General features: G+C 43.0%; 1 protein-coding gene across 4 annotated transcripts in view; it reads left to right on the forward strand.

The window, feature by feature from the left end:
- The window catches only part of clstn1 (calsyntenin 1), a 92,100-nt gene that overhangs the window by 22,065 nt on the left and 43,570 nt on the right, over nucleotides 1-26,465 (forward strand). The window lies entirely within an intron of this gene.

Raw genomic sequence — 26,465 nt, forward strand, 5'->3', positions numbered from 1 at the left:
TTTTGAGGACGGGTTCCAGAGTGGAAAGATCTGGCAACGGCAGCGTTGCGAAGTCGTCTGGATGAGTAGAACGGATTTGTTTACGATGACGTCACAACCACATGACTAGAACAAGCAGCACTCTCGCTGTTTTGTATGAACCACTGCATTGCATTCACTTTTGTATACAGCTTTTCTTTTAAATAAACAAGTAACTGAACCATTTCTTGAATTTTTTTTTTTTGGATAAGACTGCTTTTCAAAATGTTCACACACAAGAAAATTAAGTTATATAAAACTATGCACACTAATAACTAATTTGTACACACAGAAGGCACGATTTCCTCACGTAGTCGCAGCCATCTTCTTCTTGTTCTGTGTTTGTTCCTGAGAACACCGGTTCACGCCGGGTAGAAGAAAGGGTTTATGCGCATGCGTCCTACTTCTTCTATTGTTCTGGTGTCTCCGATGGGACCGTCTTACAGCGCACGTAGAGGTGTGGCATGTGTATTGCATCGTTTTCAGCAAGCGTTGCGTTACCATATGTACCTGATGATATTTTACTGATCCGTTGCCCATGTGGACGCGATATTTTTATCTTTTTTTTTTTAATAAAATCTCGTTGTCGTGTGGATGTAGCCTTAGAATTCCTACATGGGAATTGAGTAAGTGATGTTAAATCAACAGTAAACAAAGTAGCTCTTCTTACCTTTTTGAATGTGTTATACTGTGTATGTACAACTACAGGGTGTCTCAAAAAAATGTACTCGCACTTTGAACGACGAGAAAACCTTTATTTATGAACAGAGTGAAATGGAATAGCTTCGAATACAGAAGACAAATGTAATTGAAGAATCATGTTTGCAAATGTTCAAATTGATGACCATTATTGTCCAGACAAAGCTGATAACGCGCACCAAGGGATTCGCAAACGTCACGAAACAGGTCATTAGGAATATCGCGACATTTGTCTTTTCAATTTCCAATTTCAATGCATCAATTGTTCTTGGTTTGGTGCGATAATTTCCTGCCATGCTGTGATTAATTAATTACACCTGCAACACAAAAAAGGCAGCATGTTAGGGACAGTTAAAGTATGAGTACATTTTTTTGAGACACCCTGTATTTACTCTAGGTCAGTCAATATACAGACATGTCATCTGTTAAATCTGTAACACTGACTAAATATTACGTTTTCCTCTTCAAAGCCGCACATTAATCATCAACTATCTGGTTAACATGTTGCTAACAAAAGACAAACACGGATGGGTTTGTGGGTTCCCTCCCCTCCCCACTTTGCAGCTCAAGTGCATAATTCCATGCTCTACCTTCCCAGGTAAGTTGAATACAGCATTAAAGTCCATATGGGCAGTAACCCAAGCTCAAGATCGAACCAGTGACTTTGGAGCTTTGAGGCTGCAACGTGACACGCTGCACCACCATGTTACTCTGTCTACAAATAGCTGACCCCATTGTCAGCAATGAAACAGAATACATACAATCCATCCTGAACCTATACCACAAATTTAATCGTAGCCCCCCCCCCCCCCCCCCCCCCTTCACCTCTATTTCCCTCCTCTAAATCAACTTGCTTTTTAAAAGAACAAATGTAAATCTGTTCCAGTGGGATTGAAAAATTATTTCTGGCCCAGCTATGCCTATACACTTTTGATTAATGGGCTGGGATTTATTTGTACAGCACTGTTGGGTCCTTAGGCTCTTTGTATAGCATGTGATACATTACTGCAGTTAGTTAAAATTGTGCTAGTTCATGACCTTGTCAGTGAATGAAACCGAAGCGTCCTATTATAGGATTAAATAGCTTTGGGCTGACAAGATGGGGAAATGGATTCACATACCATGGATAGCATGCTGTTCCATAAGCTGGAACCCACCCTCATCCCTGTCTTCCTATCACCTCTCTCTCTCGCGCGCGCGCGCGCACACACAGTCTTGTCCTGCTACAAGCCTTGAATTAAAGCTCCTCATTGATTGTGTAACACTGCAGTAGGCGCTCCAGTCTGACAGAATGCAGTGGGCTGAGCGTGTGTCTGCACTGAATAACGTTCAGAAAGGAATGTGTCGAACACTTCTTCCAGTGCCAGCACTTATCTGAACCTTGGAATGCTGAGGTTGGCAGCCAGCGGCTGGCTGTAAAGCAGGCTCGTTCCGGATGCCTCCACTTCCCTCTGGTCGTCAAGGTTTATTTACCTCTGCTATCAAACCCACACCCACAAGCCTACACACTGCCTTGCCCTGGATACACGGAAGCCCTCCAGGTTCAGTTGATGACTTTGCACTCAATTTCTGCCGCACAGTCATAGACCGCTCTCAGCCATGTATGTCTCCGTACACAGTCATTAACTGTTAATTTCAGTCTGCAGGCATCCATAAAGAGTTGATGAGGATTAAGTGGTGTGTTTTGTATATTTAACATGTACTGAAGGCAATTTGAAAATTAAACTAGGCGTTTTTCGAGCTCATAGGGGTCGGGGGGGACACACTCTGATGTTTTTGAAAGGAAATGATTATCTCATCTCATTATCTCTAGCCGCTTTATCCTTCTACAGGGTCGCAGGCAAGCTGGAGCCTATCCCAGCTGACTACGGGCGAAAGGCGGGGTACACCCTGGACAAGTCGCCAGGTCATCACAGGGCTGACACACAGACACAGACAACCATTCACACTCACTACGTTTACATGCACATAGAGAGAATCGAATTTCTGCCGTTGCTCGACTGAAATCGAAGTTCAAAATGCCATGTATACACCTTAATTCGGCTGAAATTGAATCGAACTTGATTTCTCGGAATCGAGCTACACAACCTAGTTTATGCGATTTCTGCCAAGCTACTTTGTGCATGTATACCCTATCGAGCTAGTTGTCGAGCTACTTCCGGGAGTGACGAGACCACAAGCGGGAAACACAACAGCCTCGGTCGGCATGACAACGAATCATGACAACGGCATGAATCTTTTCTTTTTGTGGCATTGTTTGCACTGTTAAAATTTAGCTCACTTACTGTATCACCAAATACATCTGTACAGCTGTTGCATAGCTGTGAATTGTGTACATAAGTCATTGTATTTGTATGTATGTATGTATGTGTGTATATGTATGTGTGTGTGTATGTATGTGTAAAATATCCAACATGGGGCGGCACGGTGGTGTAGTGGTTAGCGCTGTCGCCTCACAGCAAGAAGGTCCTGGGTTCGAGCCCCGGGGCCGGCGAGGGCCTTTCTGTGTGGAGTCTGCATGTTCTCCCCGTGTCCGCGTGGGTTTCCTCCGGGTGCTCCGGTTTCCCCCACAGTCCAAAGACATGCAGGTTAGGTTAACTGGTGACTCTAAATTGACCGTAGGTGTGAATGAGAGTGTGAATGGTTGTCTGTGTCTGTGTCAGCCCTGTGATGACCTGGCGACTTGTCCAGGGTGTACCCCGCCTTTCGCCCGTAGTCAGCTGGGATAGGCTCCAGCTTGCCTGCGACCCTGTAGAAGGATAAAGCAGCTAGAGATAATGAGATGAGATAATATCTAACATCTGAAGAATGTCAATAAAAACAAAACAATTTAACTTTTTGTGTGTTTATTAAGACATAAGTTAAATTGTAAGCAAAAAATGGACTTTAGAAAAATATTATTGTGCAAAATAAGTTGTCTTACAAAACAGTGGTCTGCGCCGGACAGTTTGTAGCCATACAGTCTGTTAGAGCAAGCCTAACAGCTTGAACACGGAACTGCTAGTGTTGCCAGATTGGGGGTTTTAAGTGCATTTTAGCGGATTTGAACATGTTTTGGGCTGGAAAACGTCAGCAGTATCTGGCAACACTATAGCTCTTCTTCATGACGACAACCGGAAGTGTACCAACACGATGGGGCGTGTAGCGCCACGTGTGGCTCGGGTGCACAATGCACCTTGCACAATAGCCCGATTTCACTTGTGCATGTAGGATTGGATTTCTCTGGCACCCCTGCTGGGACCCTTTGCTCGATTACCAACAGCAGCTCGATTTGGACGTGCATGTAAACGTAGTCACTCACATTCACACCTACGGTCAATTTAGAGCCACCAGTTAACCTAACCTGCATGTCTTTGGACTGTGGGGGAAACCGGAGCACCCGGAGGAAACCCACGCGGACACTGGGAGAACGTGCAAACTCCGCACAGAAAGGCCCTCGCCAGCCACGGGGCTCGAACCCGGGCCTTCTTGCTGTGAGGCGACAGCGCTAACCACTACACCACCGTGCCGCCCTGAAACTCAAGCTGTATATCTGTATTGGATGATGATGGAGAAGGTACTAGGTTAAAAATGTAAAATAATAAACCTATACAGTGACACATGAAGCCTTTGTTAGTAGTGCTGTAAATGAAAAATATCTGGGCAAAGTAGTATTTTATGCATAACATGGTCTTGGCTAACATTTTAACCCATTTTGCTGTGACGTATGCTTAAGAATGGTGCTTTAGCACTTCGTGTCTGAGACTTTACTAAGCTAAGGAAACTGAAATGGAAGCTCACATGAAATACTAAATGTGTTCATGATGAATAAAACCATCTGGGTGTTGAGCAGAGTAATGTTTTCATCTTGACCTTACCAGACAAGCGCAATTTGATTGTGAAGCTCAACTGCGTAATCAAGCTTCAGATCTTCTATGGATGTCTGAGTAATCGGAGCAAAATTACTGAAAGATTGCCTGTAATTTTTCTTTCTTCATCTTGCACAGTGGCGCGCGCACAGCTGTGCGTTTTAATGCTCCATTATTTACACAGCCTCGTAGCTCAGATTTCATTACAGTCAGATGTTCATGTGGTCTTCTCATCTCATGAGCAGAGAAGACTGCCATTTGAGTATTTCATCATGTCTTCTATTGTCTGTTTACGAGTTGTCAAGTGCTCGGTGTGTTTGTGCTCCTGTGGGGGCTTGTCTCATGTGGCTGGAGGTCAATGGTCTTTATGGTGATGGTAATAGCACATGCCAGATATTTCTATATGTAGAGTGAGTGAGTGGGTGATCCTGGCGTGGTGCCATACCACAATGCTGGATGGGTAACGAGCAGCGATCTTAAATATTTTCCACCACATCAGAGTGCCTTCAGTCACCCACTTATTCATGCCTACCTCAGCGTTTTTATTATTTAGCTGACTGGTTCACAGAGCAACTTTAAGTAGCTCATTTGCACTGACCTCTGGGGTAAATTGTGGCTAGCTGCCCTGATAAAGGACCAGGTGGCAGATTGTTGAGACTGGTACATGAGTCAACAGCTCAGTGGTTTTCATACCATTTGGCTTTGTGCCACCTTATCAACTTCTGCTTGGAATAGCTATACTTAAACTGCCTTGAATGATTTTGATTGAAACAGCAAGGTAAAATTCAGGAAATAGAAGAAATCTGAATACAGTAAAAGTTCATGTAATTTAATATTTAATAAAGCTAAATAATTTTAAAATTTTATTACATTTGATGGGTGCTTTTGATCCAGAACAACCTACAGTTGAGATTGCTGTTGTCACGCATCCGTGTTTTAAAGGAGATACGCAGAGCCATGGGCTCACTTTGTTTATAAATGCCTTGGGACCTCAAGAATGGCACAGGAATAGTTTTAAGCATTAACAATAAATCTAATATAGTAATTTTTACGATTAAAATAATTAATATAGGTAGCAGTCTGAGTGAATGACCCTGACATCTGTGACGTCACCGCAGGAAGGCTATCGGTCTCATCGCCATTTCTGCTATACTAAAAAACAGAGCTGACTACAACTTTGATCCTCCATTTTGAGCTAATTTATCACCATGCCACGTAGAGGTGTTGCTGGCGGGTGCAGCAACACGACAGAAGGTGGATTTACATTGCATTCGTGGCCCAAGAATGTTCAAACTGCAAAGATTTGGTTGTGTTTTGCAAGAAATTCACGGGCATGTTTTACCGATGACTGACTCGTACGAAACCTCTGATCTGTTGAGGAGCGTTGGCTATAGGCCTGTATTGAAAGGTGCAGTACCAACAATTAGAGGAAAAGAACTCCAAAAAAAGGAAAGTAAGTTCAGTTGCACCAGTCCTCCCGGAGTGTGAGCTGAGGGTTGTTGCTAAAACCCAGTACAGGATGTGACACACATTATCGCTCGGGCAGTGACCTCCCCGCGGTTGTTGCTAAACCCGGTGTCATCCCATCCCGGGTTTTAGTAATTGCCTGAGCGGAGCAGTAATGGTGGAGTACTCAATATGGAGAAAATGGAGAATGAGGTGGAGCAGCTGTCTGATTTCTCCACTGGATATGCTCGCCTCAGCAGCAATATCTCGCCCTTACATGGAAGAAGCGAATGAATGAAGAACTGAAAGTCAGATTGTTTGTTTAAAAACAATCGGCCACAAGGTCGGCCTTCAAGAAGCGAGAACACAGACTGGTCAGATGCGAAGATCATCATTTGGGTACAAAACAACACTTGCTGTTTACCTGCATTTAGATTAATACATGTAACTTGTATCGTGTGTTTAAATTACCGGTATAAGATGATGATGATGATGATGATTTAATTTGCTTCAGAATGTGATTGTCTCAGTTTGTCTGATGATTTAATTCGCCTTTTACATTTTATCAGTGAAAATGCATGCATGTACATGTATGTTGCATAAGTTATAACACCTATCCTGTTTTAATGAGCGTTATTCCACAATTGGTGATGTCAAATCAGTCTTAGTTGAGCAAGTCGGTAACGGCATTTCTTACTTTCACCATAAATTTTTATTTATTACTTTGGTCTATAGCTGTCAAAGGCCTCGGCCTTAAAACCGGTTCCTGCTGTGACATCACGCACTCGGCTGGCTGGCTCAGCGGGGCAGCTCCAATGCCAACTTTTGTGGTTGATTTTAACTCTCATGTTATTTACCGTACCAGCTGGGAGGTCTGTATCGTGAAATACCGTGACCGAGGTCTTGAAAGTACTGAGCGAGGCCCTCTGGGCCGAGGTCAGTATTCAAGGCCGAGGTCACGGTATTTCACCATACGGACCGACCTTAAGCTGGTAAATAATATATATAAATTTTTTTCCTTTACCAAATTCTAACCGAAAACGAGAGCGCCCGAAAGGGAAAACCGAGCCGAGCCGCCATTTTGAATCCTCATTCACGGCTGTAATGCAAATTGCTTCCTCCTTGGTATACAAGTGCACTTCCATGGCAGGAAAAAAACTACATTTTGCCACCTATATAGTCCCCTATTTATACAAAATTGAATCATTCAGGATTCAGCCATGTTTTTGCTCGGCGTTAGCAACAGTTACAGGTTTTTAGCTTTCTCCTGAAATGTTTTATTTCTTCTTCCTCAGGGTAGTAAAACTCGCTTTTGCTGTGAACACTATTGTTATCACTATCCATGTTGTAAAAATTAATGCTGAGAAATGCTGGCAAAAATTTATAAGATTGTTGATAATCTTATAAATAAATCTTATAAATGTTGACAAAAATTGCTACGTTTGTTGTTGTGAACGAGCGAGTCGCCAGAGGTCCGTAACTGGGGTCCGTACCGTAGGATACGGACCCGCTCGCCAGCCAATCAGAGTGCAGGATTTGATGGAAACCGGACCGTGAAAAAAATAATTTTGTTCCCATTTATGCAGCATACAAGAGTCAAGGATGGAGATACTATCCACTTAGAAATGCATTTAAATATAAAGGTTCTGTGTATCTCCTTTCGACTAGGGATGTGTCATGATATTCAAAGCCATTAAATGGAAAAAAAATTGAATTGTTATACGACTGTCTTAAATATATCTTCCCTTTGAGTGTGGTTGTTGTCATCTTCAACTGTAGTTGACTGTTTACTGCAGGTTCGTTATCTAGCTCAGGAGAGTTACCCAGAGTGGATGTTGAGGATGTAGAACAGTTCCCACCCAACCATTCACACCTATGGTCAATTTAGAGTAGCCGGTTAATCTAACTACATGTCTTTGGACTATTGGGGGGGGGGGGGAACTAGAGCACCTGAAGAAAACCCAGGGAGAACATGCAAACCCCACACAACCTTCTCGCTGTGAGGCGACAGTGCTAACCACTGCACCACCATGCTGCCTTTGGGTGGGGTTGCGGGGCGTGATATTCGAAGAATGGTCAAATAGTTCCCAAGGAATTTCCAGTAGTAATTTTGCTTGAAATGACCAATTTAAACAATATCTGTGTTACCGGCTGCTCACACTTTGACAATCACCACAGAAAGACGCCGCATGTTATTTACTTGCCTGTAACAGCCATGTAGAGGTGTGTGTTTTTCGTTTTCACAGCTCAAGCACAGACGAAACAATCAAGTCTTTTCTTCCTGGTGTTTAATCACGACTTTTATAAAACCCTTTATGTATTGTGCGCTTGACAAAACCTAATGACAGCCATTGTTTTTTGAGCAGTTCTTCAAAACATAAGCCCTTTTTACATAGTTCTTGCATAATATTACTGTTAAGAGCCCTCAATATGCCAGCTTTGGTTGTTTATGCTGAACCAGACAATGCTGGCATAAAGGTGGGGGGTGGTTGGGTTTTTTTTTTTTTTTTTAAACATAGCATGCTGGCGTTCCGGAGCTAGAGGTGTGACACGAGTGCTGGTGTCTAGGTTCATCATCATCTCCCTTGCCCAGCACTGTTGCCAGGTTGGAGTCCATGTGGACCCTACTGATCGACATGTCATATTAATTGGAGCATAGTTTTTGTTTGTTTGTTTGTTTTTAAACATCTAGTGCCCTTCCTGACGCAGCCCTCCCATTTCTGGGCTTGGGTGCTGGCGTTTAGGTTGAGGAATAACATCCCACACATCAGAAATATGAATACCCTGACCATAACAGTTGTTGCTTTCAAAACAATAACGGCAGGTGAACTGAGTGAAGTGCTTTTCCTAGCCGTGCACGTTTAATACCACTCTTCAAATGCAAGCAGAGCTGCCGAGCATCGTGTTTGTGCGATCAGAAATATGTTGGAGGAGAAATTGAAGAGAAGCAATTTGAGGCAGAAAGGTGCACAGACCTTAGATGGCGACATTCGAATTTGCACTGGTCTCTGAAAGAAGAATGTTGATGTCAAAAAAAATTACGCCCCTGTCCTGCCATACCGGCTCCACCTTTTACACAGATGTCAACTCTGGCTCTGTTACTACAGCTCAGAGGAGGAACGACACAAACCTCCATTCTGTATTCGGACCTTTTGCACAGAACAGCAAGGCAGAATAAAGGCACAACATTCCTGCCTTGAGCAGGCTGCATAAAAGGGGCTATAATCCTGTTTTTTCTCTCTCTCTCGCTCTCTCTCTCTACATGTGCTTTTAAAGGTGAGGTAGTGTTGCTCTGTGCAAGTGAAATTCAAAGCTCATAGAACCATGACTAACCTTTTAATAAATGTTTCTTTTAAACCCAACATGTGGAAAGCAGCTTTGTTCAGATGAAGTTTATTTCATCAGCCTAATAAACTTTTTGATCATATACAATGGCAACACATGCTCTTTAATATAATCTGACAATCCAGATTTTGATATTTAATTACTTGTGAGGAAGCAAGGAAATTAAGCTTATTCAGGAAAATCAATGAAATCAGTAGTAAGCGAAACAAACAATGAACTAATGAAAATGAAGCTAAAAAAGCAGCCTAAAGGTTCCTTTATGATCAACGTTAAACCTATACGGATGAAGCCTTCTGTTCGTACTCTGAATCATTTAGTCCATGTTTGAGCATGTTTTCTGAAAGTTTACGGACGCAGACGAAACGGAGCAGTTCCAGCGGAAATCATAGGGGCAGTCTAGTCAATCGTTCAAGCTAGACGCAACGAGTGTGTGTGTGTGTGTGTGTCCCCCCCAATGGAAGCATGTTTTGAGGAGAGGTTATGATTTTTTTTTTTTTTTGGTATGAAATTGTGAACATCTACTGCCATTTACAACGCTGCCTCCACTTTTGCCTCTTTCTTAACAGGTACATTTATTACAACCTCTTCCACGGTCGCCATGTTTAAGTTTATTTGTATAGCGCTTTTAACAACAAGCATTGTCGCAAAGCATCTTTACAGAATTTGAACGACTTAAAACACGAGCTAATTTTATCCCTAATCTATCCCCAATGAGGAAGCCTGTGGCGATGGTAGCAAGGAAAAACTCCCTCAGACGACATGAGGAAGAAACCTCGAGAGGAACCAGACTCAAAAGGGAACCCATCCTCATTTGGGCAACAACAGACAACATGACTATAACATTAACAGTTTTAACATGAAGTCAGTTTCGTTGATGTTATAAACTCTTCGTTGATGGAAACTTGAGTGCAAAACTGTTCATGACAACTGCAGTCCTAAAGTTAGCAAGTCAACTGTAGTCCTCAGCCATAAAAGCATTACTGTAAGAGTCCAGAGCGTCCTCCAGGTGTGACTTTCAACTGTCCACATGGGGCCGTCCTCTACAGGAGTGATGCGATGAGACTCCAACCAGACACAGGGCACCAGGATGGATCAGGCAGGTCCGAGGAGCAGAAGAGGTCAGGGTCTCGGTCCCAGGACCGACATGTAACTCAGAAGGACAGATGTGGGGGGGGGGAAGAAAACAGGTTGTTCGGTATGCCCAATGTCCCCTGAATAAGTAGGAACTGTATACATATTGCACCGAGTGCAAGCAGGGACTCCGGCAACTAACTATGACAGCATAACTAAAAGGGGAGAGCCAGAAGGTAACACAGGCATGAGGGAGCCCCGGGACATAAAGCAGCAGCCACTACACCGTCAACAAACTCGAGTGAGCAAGCAAGTGGGGACTGACAGCATCCATACATCCCAGTTTACCAAAACACTCCTGTCTGAGGACCTTCCAGATCTATACCTTTTTACCTCATAAACACCATTAACAAAAGGCTTGACTAAACAGGTGTGTTTTCAGCCTAGACTTGAACGCTGAGACTGTGTCTGATTCCCGAACATTACTTGGAAGGCTGTTCCATAACTGTGGGGCTTTGGAAGAAAAGGCTCCGCCCCCTGATGTAGCCTTCACTATACAAGGTACCAGCAGATGGCCTGCACCTTTTGATCCAAGTAGGCGTGGTGGGTCATAGAGGACCAGAAGTTCACTCAGGTACTGTGGTGCGAGACCATTTAGTGCTTTAAAGGTCAATAGTAGTATTTTCTAATCAATACGAAATTTGATTGGCTCCCAATCAAATTTCGTATGCTGTCAAACGTTTGATTCTGAGCTTCTCTCTAGTGGATGTATTGCTTAATATTCATGCCAGCATAAAGGACACATGGAAGTATGTGGGCAGTCACGGTTACGTCGTTTGACATGGACGTATTTATTTTTGTACGTAAAGGGCACATATGTGAGCCTTTTAAAGAGTTCAGAAACCATGGCCATGTGCAGTTAGTCTGGTTAACACCAGACCATATCACAAGTGAAATATGGTCTGGAATCCACCTATTGAATTTCCCGTAGGGGAGGTGTGGTTTACGATTGTCAACGGCCGTTTATTGGACGTCGCGAATGTCTATCATTTGGCGTATACGTAGCCCATGGCCAATCATGGCAGTTGTACCTGGTGACGTAGTTAGAGCGACGAAGAGGCGAAGAAGAGAAGGAAAGAGAAAGAGAAGGCAAAACAAAAATAGGAAAACAATGGCACCGAACGATTACTGCCGTTTGTGCAAGACAAATATGAGAGAAGCTGGTTTGGTTAGTTTGGTTCGTATCGCTCGCCGCCATGTTAAATGTGATCCGTAAACAGTCCCAAATAAACTACAAGCTTCCGTTTGTCGAGTAGTACGCGTCACCGTCTTTCCACCCCTCCCCACTCTCTGATTGGCTCCCTAACTCGGGCGAGCCTTTAGACCATAGTTTCCATGCTGTCTTTTCAGATCGGAACGATTGTGCAAAGCAGCATGGGATTTCCCAGGCTAATGTGCAGTAGTCTTGCAGCGCATTATGAAATCGGTTTCATTTGTTTTTCACCATCATGGTAGAAACAAGACTTTTTTAAAATCCCAACTGGCTTCTGCACTTTCTCCTTTTCTAGCCTACTGTAAACTTCGTACACATTTGAGACCTCTTTAGACGTGCACAGAAATGTATCTTGACAAAATTAGCTCCTCCCTCTATAAAGGTGGCTGTTACTCAATATTAAGACCAACCCTGAACTTTTTTTTTCCCCTTTTTGGTAAAATGTTAATGAAAATGCTAATGTATTTAAACAAAAGTCAGAAACAATACAAATAGGTAATGTAGTTTAAGACCTTTCATTTAAACCTAATTAGTTTTAGCAGTATTTGAATACCTTTTCATACTGTGCTTCCATAGCACCCATCTCTGCATTTTGCAAATATCCCCACAAGTTGTACTTTTTTTTTTTTTAAATAATGGACGGGAACCAGTAGCAAAACTGTATCCATTGTCATTTAAAGTATGTTGTGTAATAGGGTGACGACATGATACATAAAGGATATTACAGGGTTGTGCAAAGATATGAAGTTTATCTTTGAGTGGTGAACATATTTTTCAACACGAAGATAAACTTAATATCTTTGCACCACTGTGTAATGTTCTTGATATTATATGGGCACATCCACACACAAAAAAAAAAGCAAGTTAATGAAAAGAATTTTAATCTTGAACCAGTTCACCATTAATGACCACGCATGTCCAGTCAGCAGGAAAACGCTGGGAGTGACGTCATCGGAGTGAAATATCAGGAATTATTATACATGCAAGACACCTTTTCGATGGAATAAAAACATGCATTCTCTTCCCTTCTAGCGGATTTCATTAATGTGGTTTGACAGGATGCAATATTGTTAGCATATCGCTTATCCTACATGTATTGGGTTACTCTACTCAATGGAGAATGAGTGTTGAATATGGTTTTCAATATTGCATGGTTGTCTTGACGTCACACGTTGGAGACGTAAAACTTCTGCGCCGGTGAGTGACTGTGTGACAGTTTGTAAACAAACTTGGCTGCCAGGTTTGCTTTGTTAAAAACTGAAGCTTTTGAAAGAGAGAGACGGGTTGAACACCCAAAAGGAATGTGTATTATTAATATTGGCTGACTTTTTTGTGGTATTTGTGATATTCCATTCAGCTAGCATGTTATTGAACTCGTCTTTGACTCGTTCAGGATCATGCTAGCTGAATGTCAAGTTTATTTCGCTTTTAGCAATGGACATTGTCACAAAGCAGCTTTACAGAAAATTAAAGACTTGAAACATGAGCTAATTTTATCCCTGATGAGCAAGTCTGTGGCGACGGTGGCAAGGGGAAAAACTCCTTCAGATGACATGGGGAAGAAGCCTTGAGAGGAACCAGACTCAAAAGGGAACCCATCCTCATCTGGGTGATGACCTGACTTTGATAAATAACTTGTTTCTATAACTGTGTGCTATATAGTTACAAAGTATAACTATGTAACCAGGAAATTCATTATAGTTTTAACATGAAGGCCCTGTCCACACGGCAACGGATTCAGGTGAATCTGATAAAATTGTTTATCGTTTCGGCCTGGCGTCCACACGGCACCGGCGTTTTGGGTGCCCCAAAACGAAATCTTTTGAGAACGGGTTCCAGAGTGAAAAAATCTGGCAATGGCGCCATTGCGAAGTCGTCTGGATGAGTAGAACGGATTTGTTTACGATGTCACAACCACGACTGTCAATGCTTCACGCTGGGTAGAAGTGTAACGAGCTCGATGCGAGTTGTCAACAAATCCTATAACTTGGTTCATGAAACACGCTTACAAAATATTTTCACTGTGAATATTTATTGTGTAATGGTGCAAAGTGAGAGAGAGAGAGTGAGAGAATAGCCCTTAGGGCAGAGTCTTTAGTCCAAACACTGCAGAAGCAGTACCAAACCGCGCACCACCTGTGCGCTTTCCAAAAACAAAAACAATCCCGCCAGCAAACATAGAAAAAAAAAAAGGAGCGATCTCACCTCTTCAGATGTTGGTTTAAGTCTGACAATACATTCCTCGAAAAGGGTGTAGAAGAACAAAGTAATCCATCAACGTGTAGCATTCAATTTATTCCGGACCATTAAAGAATTCTGGAGGATATCAGAATGTTGGCGTACCGGCTTCCATCTACCCCCATTCATTCCTCTTTCCATGTCTTTCCTTTTACGCTACTGATTAATAATCAAAACTTTATGTGGCTAATGCTACAGAAGAAGGGGTTTATGCGCATGCATCTACTTCTGTTGTTCTGGTGTCTCCGATGGGACTGTCTTACAGCGCACGTAGTGGTGTGGCATGTGTATTGCATCGTTTTCAGCAAGTGTTGCGTTGCCATATGAACCTGAAATTTTACTGATCCGTTGCCCATGTGGACGCGATATTTAAAAAAAAAAAAAAAAATCTCGTTGTCGTGTGGCTATAGCCGAAGTCTGTTTTGATGAAGTTATAAACTCTTCATTGATGGAAACTTGAGTGCAAAACTGTTCATGACAACTGCAGTCCTAAAGTTAGCAAGTTAACTGAAGTCCTCAGACATACTTACATTACTGTAAGTGTCCAGAGCGTCTTCAAAGTGTGACTTTCGACTGTCCTTATGGGGCCATCCTCCACAGGAGTGATTTGATGAGACTCCAGCCAGATATAGGGCATGAGGATGGATCAGGGAGGTCTGAGGAGCAGAAGAGGTCAGCATCTCGATCTCAGGATTGACATGTAACTCAAAGCGGGACACAGTGGGGGGGGGAAACGCAGGTTGTTCGGTATGCCCAATGTCCCCTAATGAGGAGTAAGAACAGTATATGTTTTGTGCTGAGTGCAAGCAGGGACTCCGGCAAAACTAACTACGACAGCATAACTAAAAGGGGAGAGCCAGAAGGTAACACGGACATGAGGAAGCCCCGGGATATAAAACAGCCAACCACTACACCGTCAGCAAATCCGAGAGAGTGGGGGGGGCTGACAGCATCCATATAAAATGTATCTGATGTACCACTCAATGCCAGCTAATATTTTAATTGTCGCTCAGATCCATGCTGTATCTCGTATGAAAAATGCGAGTTTTTCAACACAAGAAGATAAACTTCATATCTTCAAGCCAACGTACGTTATTCTTTATTATATAGTCACATTCACAAACAAACTACCCAAATTTATCAAAATGATTCCTCGATTTCCTCACGAGTTACATATAGAGATTTTTCATGGTTTTGGTTCTCCATGTCCCAGATGTAGCTCTTATGAAAAACGAGTGGTGTATTTCCCAGTAAAACACTTGTGTCCATATAATATAATTTGTATATTTTAAAGAAAAAAAAAAAGATACCAGCTAAACCCAGATCATCCTCAAGTTTTGGTCACAAAGTTATACTTTTGTGTATGTCCCAATAATCAGTGGTATATTAGTTCTAATCCTTTTCCTTCAAACAAATTCTTATTGGGTTATTCATTATATAGCAGTGGTTTTCAAAAGGTGAGGCGTGCCTCCCCTGGGGGGCGCCAAAGAGTCACTGGGGAGGCGCGGAGAAACACTAGTAGAAATACCGCAATCCCTCAAATGTATAGCCTGGCCCCTAATAGTAGCCTGCCTCTTTTAGTAGCCTGGTCTAAAACAATTTTCAGCAAATAAAAACCTATTGTATTTAAACTTATAATCCTTCATATTATAGCCTGCCCCTATTTGTAGCCTGGTCCAAACGATTTTTGTTAATAGTCGCCATGACTACTATTGGAGGACTTACGGTATAACGATCACATTCTGTAAGCATCTCCAGTGGGCTAGTTCTTCGTGTGTGTATGAAAAATGCATCGTTTTCTTCTTCCACCACAACAGAAATCAGCAGAGGCGGAGGAGTCCGGAGCTAAAAAACGTAGGAAATATGATCCTGATTATTTAAAATTAGGTTTTACATGGGCAGGTTCTGAGAGCACACCTCTGCCACAATGTGTGGTGTGCAAAGAGATGCTAGCAAATGACAGTATGCGCCCATGCAAACTGCGGCGTCATATGGAAACAAAACACACAAATTTAGTCAACAAGCCACTCGAGTTTTTTGAGAGGAAACTTGATGAATTGCGGTCGCAAAAAGCAGTTATGCGCTCGTTTGGCACCATGAACATCAAGGCAACGGAAGCATCTTATCGTGCAGCTCTCCGAATAGCGAAGGCAGGCAAGCCTCATAGTGATGGAGAGACATTTTTGCTCCCTGCAGCAAGAGAAATGTGTTCAGTGATGCTGGGAGAAGCAGCTGCCGCTAAACTCGACACCATACCCATGTCTGACAACACCATTCAGCGACGAATATCCGACATGGCTTACGATGTCAAAGAGCAAGTCGTAAACTGTGTTCGTCAAAGCCCCATCCACGCCATTCAACTGGACGAGTCCACTGACGTCGCACACTGCGCTCAATTGATGGTTTATGTCCGGTTTATCAATGAGCAAAGGGTGCACGAGGATTTTTTGTTTTGCGTTCCCCTCCCTGCCCGCACAACAGCAGATGAAATTTTCAAGGCCTTGAATGAGTTTTACCAGAACGAGGGACTTGAGTGGAGCCGATGTTATGGCATATGCACGGATGGGGCAAGAGCCATGACCGGCCGTCACAGCGGTCTTGTGAAACAAGTGCAGACCGTTGCCCCTGCCGCTGTCTGGAATCACTGCATCATCCATCGCCAGGCATTAGCAGCAAAAACGATGCCTAAAGAATTGTGTGTCGTTCTGGATGAGGCAGTGAAAGTTGTAAACACAATTAAATCGCGTGCCTTAAACGCGCGCCTGTTTTCCATCTTGTGCGACGAAATGGGCGCTCGCTTCAAGCAGCTGCTCCTGCATTCCGAGGTGAGGTGGCTCTCTCGGGGCAAAGTCCTCACCAGGCTCTGTGAGTTGCAAGATGAAGTCCTCCTCTTTCTCACTGAGATAAACTCTCCTCTCGCTAAACACCTGGCAGATATGAACTGGCTCGCTATGTTGGCCTATCTGGCCGACATTTTCGATAAGATCAACTCCCTCAATACCTCTCTCCAGGGCAAAGAGGGTCATGTCTTCACTGCACACGATCAAGTGACTGGATTCAGGAGGAAGCTGGATGCGTGGTGTGCTCGTGTTGGAAGGGGCTCAATGGAAATGTTCCCAACCTTGGAGGATGTGCTGGAGAAGACAGCGCTGCCGCCTAGCTCTGTCCAACTGGTCATCACCGCACATCTGAACGGGCTGCGTGATCAGTTTGCCGAGTACTTTGGAGAGGAGCCACTGGGAAACCAGTGGATCAGAAATCCTTTTTCTTTCCCAGCCACAGCCCGCGATGCACTGAGCCTTCAAGAGGAGGAGGCTCTTGTCGAGCTGAGCTCAAACTTGGACTTAAAGCAGAGACTGGTGGAAATGCCGATTACGCGTTTCTGGTTGAGTGTCGAGAGTGAGTTTCCCCATGTGTCCGCCAAAGCCATGAGAGTCCTGATCCCCTTCACCTCCACTTACCTATGTGAATGTGGGTTTTCCGCGCTCACCCTGATCAAAAACAAATACCGCTCAAGGCTACAAGTGCAGGATGACTTGCGACTTTTTCTGTCTTCTGCACAACCCCGCATCGAACATCTGTGCGCATCGAAGGCGCGCCCTCATTGCTCGCATTGACAATGTTCTTACACGCATAGGCGAGAAACAGAAATAGGCTATCAACAACACATAAGCTATGCCTAGTTGTTAAAATAATAAGAGGTTTTCAATGTGCACAAGTAGCCTAAATCTCGGAATATGTTATTTCTGATGACATTATTAAGTTGACGTCTGTTAAATTCAGGTTTTCATGTTTTTTTTCCTGTTGTTGACGTGAGTTCAATTTTACATTGGCGTCTGTTTAATTCATGTATTAATATATTTTATTATATCACATTATTTTATTATCATATTTTATGAATGAATTTTAGGAATGTTTTTTTTAAATGGATGTAGGCCTACTTTGTTACAAGAAAAACAATTTGATACATTAAACAAAAGAAGAAAAAACATGTATTGGCCTATCAGTTATTATTGAAACACACCTGTGTGGGGAATGTTTGGGTTTGGGGGGGGGGCTCGGTTGTCTTGACCTACTCCAAGGGGAGGCTCGCATTCAATGAATTTGAAAACCCCTGTTATATAGTATCCCAGGGTTTTTTCTAGAAAAATTTTGTATGAGGGCGCTCACCATGGCGAGGGAGCGAAGCGGGGGGCGATGGTGCCGGTTGTCCCCCCCGCGCAAAGCCTTTGAAAAGTGCTGAGAGGGAAATTGTAACAAATTGTCTGTCAACATTGAAAAAGAAAGAAGTAATCTTCTTCTGCCCCGGACAGTCTTTGGCTTTCTTCCGCTTCGTGCCGCGGGACGACATCTTTAAATGCCCAAGTGTCAACAAAAACAACTCGCGAACTACTTCTGTCAAAAGCTCCCGCGCCGGTGGGTGAAAGGTCATTCAGTCTCGAGAAATCTCGCTCTACAAGTCAGCTGACCTTGTATGTAACCCATGTCAAATCTCGCGAGAGCAGCCGCGACAAGTAAACAAACAATATGGCGCCTCAGTCTGGAAAACACCAATTCGGATTGTTTTTGCACCATCTGGCGGTGTATCTACTATGATTGGAATATTTTTGGAGCAATTATAACGTATTTGATGATCAGACACATTGTCACGTAGTGTTGCTGGGATGTTTTCACGGAGTCGGTAAGGGGGCGCACGCCGAGAGTAAGAGGGCGCAGCGCCCCTGTTCCCCCGTTTAGACGAAAGCCTGGTATCCCTACTATAGAAACTTGCCCTGTCTGAAATCACTATATAGTGAGGTCAGCATTTTGTAGTGCTGTCCGAATGGAAAGTGAGCATTATTACACCCTATGTAGTGCACTCAAAGTATCCCACAATGCATCACGAAAAGTAATGTACAACCGATGGCCACTAATCAAGCAATATACACCGTCGTGCTGAAAAAAGGGGGGGGAAAAAGGCAGATGACCGAGGAGCAACCAGTGCAGCAGAGAGAGATTATGTATAAATGTAAGTAAATTTCCGTTTGACTTTTGACGATTATGCTGAGTATTTTTGAATTTTGTTTAACTGTTTTTAATGTAGTAAACATTATGGCAGAAGGCACAGCTTGCGATCTGGCGTGTTTTAGTTGTGCAACAGTCATGATGTAAATAAAGTCGTGACAGTGTCCGAAAATGTTTATTTATTTATTTATTTTTATTATGAGCTCACTATATAGTCCTCTATATGGTAATTCCCTGTGTAGGGAGTAGTGAACGAATGAGTGATTTCGGACACAGGGTTGGACAAGTTTAAGGCATTTTTTGAAAGTCTAATAATGTTTGAAGACCCAGCATTGTGTCCTAGTCTAGTAGGAGGGCGTGAAGTAATTTTAAGTATATATCAGCTCTTAAGCTATTACGAGCCTAGCACTCTGAGAGATAATCTGGGTAGTCTGGTCTGACTGCCTGTCCAATAACAGCTGCCTGTAGCACTCCTCAGCATGTGAGCTTTGCAGTTAAGACCATTTATGTGACTGATCACAACTGACAAACAAGCTCTTAATCTTTGCAGTCAGGACTTTGTTGGAATTGTACTTTTTTAATCTGAAGAGAAGAGCGCAGTAGTACATGACTGTATTTTATATATACTTTTATACTCTTGTGTACTGTGGTTGAAGCTGTAGGTAAATTGGAGGTCTTTTAATGAAAACACTGTATTTCCTCTCGTTAATGTCACAGATAATGTTGCAGTCCTGATTGTGTCCTCAGCATTACCTATAATTCTCAAAGGACGAGCTTGGCTCATAAATCACCAGGATCTGCTCATGCATGCTGGTGATGGCAGCTGCACAAAGTGCTGGCCATGTCACCATTCCATATGTAACCTACATAAATATAGCTATATATCATAAGGGTGTGTTGAATAGATGGTGTCTTGCAAAAGTATTCATCCCCCTTGGTGTTTGTCCTGTTTTGTCACATTACAAGCTGGAATTAAAATGGATTTTTGGGGGGTTAGCACCATTTAGATTTACACAACATGCCGACCACTTTAAAGGTGAACGTTTGTTTTATTGTGGCACAAACGATAATTAAGATGGGGGGGGGGGGGGACCAGAAATCTGGAATGTACATAGGTATCCCCTCCCCCCCAAAAAAAGTCAATACTTTGTGCAGCCACCTTTTGCTGCAATTACAGCTGCAAGTCTCTTGGGGTATGTCTCTATTAGCTTAGCACATCTAGCCACTGGGATTTTTGTCCATTCCTCAAGGCAAAACTGCTCCAACTCCAAGTTAGATGGGTTGCGTTGGTGTACAGCAATCTTCAAGTTGTGCCACAAATTCTCAATTGGATTGAGGTCTGGGCTTTGACTAGGCCATTCCAAGACATTTTAAATGTTTCCTTTTAAACCATTCCAGTGTAGCTTTAGCAGTCTGTTTAGGGTCATTGTCCTGCTGGAACGTGAACCTTCGTCCCGGTCTCAAACCTCTGGCTGACTCAAACAGGTTTTCCTCCAGAATTGCCCTGTATTTGGTGCCATCTATCTTTCCTTCAGGACTGTCCCTACAGATGAAAAACATCCCCACAGCATGATGCTGCCACCACCATGCCTATAGTGAAGCATGGGTGTTCTCAGGGTGTTGGGCTTGCATCACAAATGCATTTCCCATGATGGCCAAAAAGTTCAATTTTAGTCTCATTTGACCAGAGAATCATCATCATCTATGTGTTTGGGGAGTCTGTGACATGCTTTCATGTTGTTTGCTTCATAATGTAGCAGAGTCCGGGTCCTTCCAGAACAGGTTGATTTCTAAAGACATCATGTGACTCTTTGATTGCACACAGGTGGATCTTAACTAATTTATGTGACTTATGAAGTGAATTGGTTGGACCAGCTCTTATTTAGGCCTTTCATATGAAGGGGGGTGAATACTTATGCACACTCCAGATTTCTTTTTTTTTTCCATCTTATTGTTTGTGTCACAATAAAACAATTTTCACCTTTAAAGTGGTCGGCATGTTGTGTAAATCAAATGGTGCTAACCCTCCAAAAATCCATTTCAGTTCCAGTTTGTAATGCAACAAAACAGGACCAACACCAAGGGGGATGAATACTTTTGCAAGACACTGTATGACTATGATGAGTTGAGGAGATTTTACTTTGTGTGTGAGCTTTGGGGTCTTGTTTTTTTAGGCTTGAAATTATGGTCTAATTATTCATGACACTTTACACTGTTTAAGGGGTTTAAGATGAAATATGCTGCATCAAAAAGGTCTTTTTTTTTTTTTTAAATGTTAATTATGTAAAGGGGGAGTTTGCATGTTCTCCCCGTGTCCACGTGGGTTTCCTCCGGGTGCTCCGGTTTCCCCCACAGTCCAAAGACATGCAGGTTAGGTTAACTGGTGACTCTAAATTGACCGTAGGTGTGAATGTGAGTATGAATGGTTGTCTGTGTCTATGGTGGGGTTTACATTAGACCGTATCAGCGGATCATCAGATTAACGTTTTTAAAACGATTAGTGTGCACACAGCAACGCCAATACACGATTCGCGTGCACATAGCAACGCCAATACACGGATACGCTCGGCTCCGCAGGCATCCTGCGCTCCAAATCACTCTGCCCTGAACAGCGAGTGCCCTCTGGAGGGTGCGCACTCCGGCCCTGCGCAGCTCACAGAGCACGCGAGTGAAGCGCACGAGCTGTGATTTGGGACTGAGCCGCTGTGTGTGTGATCTCAGTGCATGTCGGGCATGCGCGTCACTTACCACTTGCAAGTGGAAGGATGGCAAGCCTAAAGACAATCATAACTACACAATGGGCAGTATTTGCATCAGTATTTTCATACTTTTATACTCTGTAATGAAAGGTGATACAAGGCGGAAGTCCGCGCCGTTTTTCAGCAGTCGCGTCACATGACCAACGCCAGCGAATCAGGAAGGTGGATGTCACAGTGACGTTGTCCAATGACGACGCCAGCTAGAGCTCAGCACAGCGTATCCGTGTATTCTCAATGTTTACACAGCACCGGACCTGACACGATTTGGATTCAATACGTGGACCCTGGCGGATTCCCGTTTCCAGGCGTTTTAATGTAAACGGACAGTGCATCCGTGAAGAAAACGAGACAGATACGGTCTAATGTAAACGTGGCCTATGTGTCAGCCCTGTGATGACCTGGCGACTTGTCCAGGGTGTACCCCGCCTTTCGCCCGTAGTCAGCTGGGATAGGCTCCAGCTTGCCTGCGACCCTGTAGAACAGGATAAAGCGGCTAGAGATAATGAGATGAGATGTAAAGGGGAAGATGTATCGAATAACCAAATGGTGGAACAAATTTTTCTGTACATAAAAATGATGCATTATGGGATGGAAAATCGTATTGAAGCAGAAAACATTCAGGGTTTTTTTTTTTTTTTTTTAAATTGTAAATATCCTGGTGTTAGCGGAATCAAGATTTCTCTGCAGTTTCATTTGTGGAAAAAAATCATATGTTTGTCCTCCTGTCAGAATATCCTACTGAATGCTAGAAGAATCCATTTTCGGAGAGAAATTGCTATCGAGGTTTGCATCCTTTTGCTTCCTTGAGTATCTCGTGATTGAGTTGTACTTAACGTGTGCTGGCCGGTTGTGTGGATAAGTCCCCCCCCGTTTCCCAGCGTCCTCCTTTTTTCTGTCGCTGTCCTGCTGTCATTATTGCCTGTGTGCACTGTGAAGGCTCTGCATTTTTCTCAGGAGCTGCCGAGGCATTCACATTCAGGCATGAATGCCCATTAGGTGTGGAAGCGAGCAGCATGTCCGTCACCTCCCCCTCAGCACTCTGTGTGTCCTGATGATTGTTGTGACAGCACTTTCAGCAACAAGTACAGCCAAATCGCAGACCTGTCTGGCTTTCTGTTCCAGTGGATCATGCAGTCCTCTGGCAACACTAATGAATCGGTTGGATATATCTCACTGTATCAGACGTGTTCTCATGATCGCAAATGCGCATGAATTTGCACCGACCAGCTCGTGAATTGTTACAAGTTCTGAACAGCTGGTGTGAAAACTAGGGTTCTCAGCCGTAGCCTTTCTTGCCTCATCTGCACAAGACCTAATTAATCTGCTCTTGCTTCAACGAATACTTTAAAAAAATATATATATATTTTCTGGGTTATTATATCAAAGACATGGTTGCCAGTGCACCTTTTGATGATGGGAAATGAGACTAGGGCTGGACATTAAATAGCATGCATTCTGCGCTAATCCTGGATGGATTGCCTTTAAACAGCATGTAAAATAGGCTAATATTACCTAAAATGAAAGGAGGAAAAAAGAAGATATAGGCTCTATCGTAAAAATAAGTTTAAAAAATGTCTTGGGCGTTTTATTAGAAAATGTTGAATTCTGAAATTGAACTGAAGTCCTCTTCAGATTAGAGTAATTTTACATGGGAAGGTAGGGTAATGTAATTTTACCACAGGCTGTCTGTAATATTTATGGCCGATTCATATGGGAAAAGAAATTTCAGTATAAATGACAGAGATGGGAGTGACTATCATTTTCAAATTGGTCTCAATCACTCCAGAAGGCGACTCAGAAATCTGCAATATTAGTGGATATTGTATCCCTCGTCCAAAAATTCCCGTCCAGGGATTGCCCAAGGATGGCTCGCGTGACTAAATAATTCCACCTTTTATTAAGCAATGTAGCTCATGATGTGTTTTTAAAAAAAAAAAACCTAATGGATATGGTGGGAGTCAGTCATGGTGTATCCTGGATATACCATGAACTGAAGTCACAGTTTCAAGCTATGGACCCTTTTCACGTGACGTCACGACAAACGCGGCCGCCATTTTGGACATGTACTACCAGTAGTTTACCACAGCCAGCATTGAGGAATGGCAGCAAAGAAAGTGTTTATTTTCAGCAAGACTTCCATCATGCCACTATATTGTTGTGCACCTGGATGTAGTAACCATCAACAAACAAGGCAAGGGTTATCATTTTATCGGATCCCAGTAGATTGATAGCGGCCATAAACAGGAAAGATTGGCAGCCCTCGGCATACCAGCGCTTGTGCAGTGACCACTTTGTTGGAGGTAAGACGAATAAAATTAGCCAGAAAAGGCATTACATTGCTGTTAACATTCTGTGGCGGCGAGTGTGTAACCAAATAGGCTAAAATAACCCATTGTAACCTCTTTGTTCTTCTGTAGTAGCTATTAGCTAACGACATTAGCTAGCGTTGTGTTCCTTTGCTGTTGGTAGACTGTAGGACAGATCAGAGGCAGTGTCCTACAAACAGCGCTTAATTTGAGGGGGAGCAAGCCGGAGCGCGCTCCGGAACCTCGGGCGTTGGCTCCGGCAGCTATTTACACTGGATCCGGTGATCCGACACCTCTTTTGACTATGTAACAAAAAAAAAAACACAAAACAAATAATTAAATAAAAAAATGCAAGTTTAGTGTTAATGTCTGATTTTGATATCTGTCTTGTTGGTGATTTCTCTCATGAAACGACATCCACAAAATATCTGCAGATGAACTTAATTTGCAGTGTTATTACAAAACATGCCCAGAAGCGCAGCGCCGCGCCCCCCCCCCCCCCTCCCTCCCTCTTTTTTTCCGCACCGGAGCCGCTCATCCTCTGCGCTCCGGGACCTCCCACTTTACAAATTAAGCACTGCCTACAAATAAGTGTTCAAAACAATAGGAACACGTATTTGTCTCTTAAATCCAGGCCGTTCCCTGTAATCTGTAACAACGGTTGGAGAAGGTAATAGCAAATAGTGAGTGCACAAACCATAGAAGGTAAACTGTACACAGCGCCAGGGCAGTGTGATGGTATGTCTACTTTTAGATTGTGTTAGCTTATCAATGAACACACTCGTCACTTGACGAGTTTCACGTCTTTACGACGGATACTTAAATGTGTGTTAGGTATTATTGTTGCAGTCATTGTAGCAGCTAGATGAGCGAGAACCGAAAGGGTCTGTGCCATAAACTGTTATTTCTGTACGGCGTTGCTAATGTGTCGTTACTGTTATTTCTCCCTCTGCTCGCCCTGTAAATGCCCTACGTCGCTGGATAGCGAAGGTGTTTTCTGCATCTCGCTCCTTTTTCTTGTATGTTCTCCGTTTGTCGCCTTCCTCGCATTCAAACCAATTTGAGCCGAAGTCCGCTACATGTCCAAAATGGTGGTCGCGTTTACGAAGGTCACGTGACTGAAAAGGGTCTATACAGCCGACTTGAGTCACAGCTGTGGCTCCGTGAGCGTTTGTGATCATGCCTAGCGATGGCATGATACATTACACATACGCAGGTCGAAGGTTGCTCCGACGTAAACAACAAGCATGGCTGCCTCCATTGACTTTATGCTGAAATTCAATCTTAACCCTTTTTTTTTTTTGGCTTGGAATTTTTTTTGATGAGGGCTATAGAGCAAATATACCATGCACTGAGGGGCTCCGATTGAAATTATGGATTCTCTTCAGTGACTGGCATAGTACTATTTTGTACTGGATTCAGGGTGCCTGTTTGGGACCTCAAGGTCATCACTACAACCGGTGAATCCTGAATCCTATGAAATTACATTGGGGGGGGGCAAATCATTTTAATTTACTTGATTTCAAATGTGTACTTTTCCTTTACAGAAAAAAACACCATGAATTTCACGTGATCACATGTGATTCGCATAAAATTGGGCCAAAACCACATGTTTCCATGTGCAAAACACATATATTTTCCACGTATTTCATATGTGAGAAATCACATGTGAAGTTCATGTGGTTTTTCTGTAAGGATTGGTTCTACGTGAAAGAACATGAGTTGCATTTACGGTTTTTCTTCATATAGCCAGCATGATTTTATCGAGTCCTGGAATAAAAGTGAACCTGACATGTGCTCACCAAAGCTGAAAAGCCACCTCGAGTGCCTCTGTACTTGAGGAGAAACTGCAACAAACTCATTTTCCACAGGATATGATGGAATATTTCTGCACACATCTATTTGCACAGGATTAATATAATCTGAGATTATTTCTATGGCTCATTTGACAGAAGGTAAAAGCTGCTGGAATCTTTACTGACATGTGAGCACACGGTCTGTTTAAATAAATAAATAAATACTGTTTTGGTGCATTTGGATGCCCAGATCCAAATGAGGCTTAAAGTGCCATTCCACCATTGGATGTATTCTTTGGCATAAAATACAATACATTTTGACATGTATATAAATGGTATCACTAGATAGAGAAATCTTTTAGCTTCAAAATGATATATCAAACATAATTTTTTGACAACGACAAGTATATTAATTTTGCGACCAAAGTCACCTACCCTTTTAATTTCCGCGCGTGATGTCATCGGCAGGTTCCCCTTCTTGTGTACCACGTGACGTGGCACATATTATCAGCAATGGCGGATAGAATGCGATAAAAATACCAATAAATCTAGCTAACTGAAAGATTAACTCAAAATTTTTCGCAATTTTTTTGGCCCCCATATACGAGGAGAAATGACTCTCTCACTTTGGGAGTTTCCTGGTCTAAAAATAGACCGACACG

Source organism: Neoarius graeffei, chromosome 13, assembly GCF_027579695.1.
Source record: "Neoarius graeffei isolate fNeoGra1 chromosome 13, fNeoGra1.pri, whole genome shotgun sequence".
In the NCBI taxonomy this organism is placed as follows: domain Eukaryota; kingdom Metazoa; phylum Chordata; class Actinopteri; order Siluriformes; family Ariidae; genus Neoarius; species Neoarius graeffei.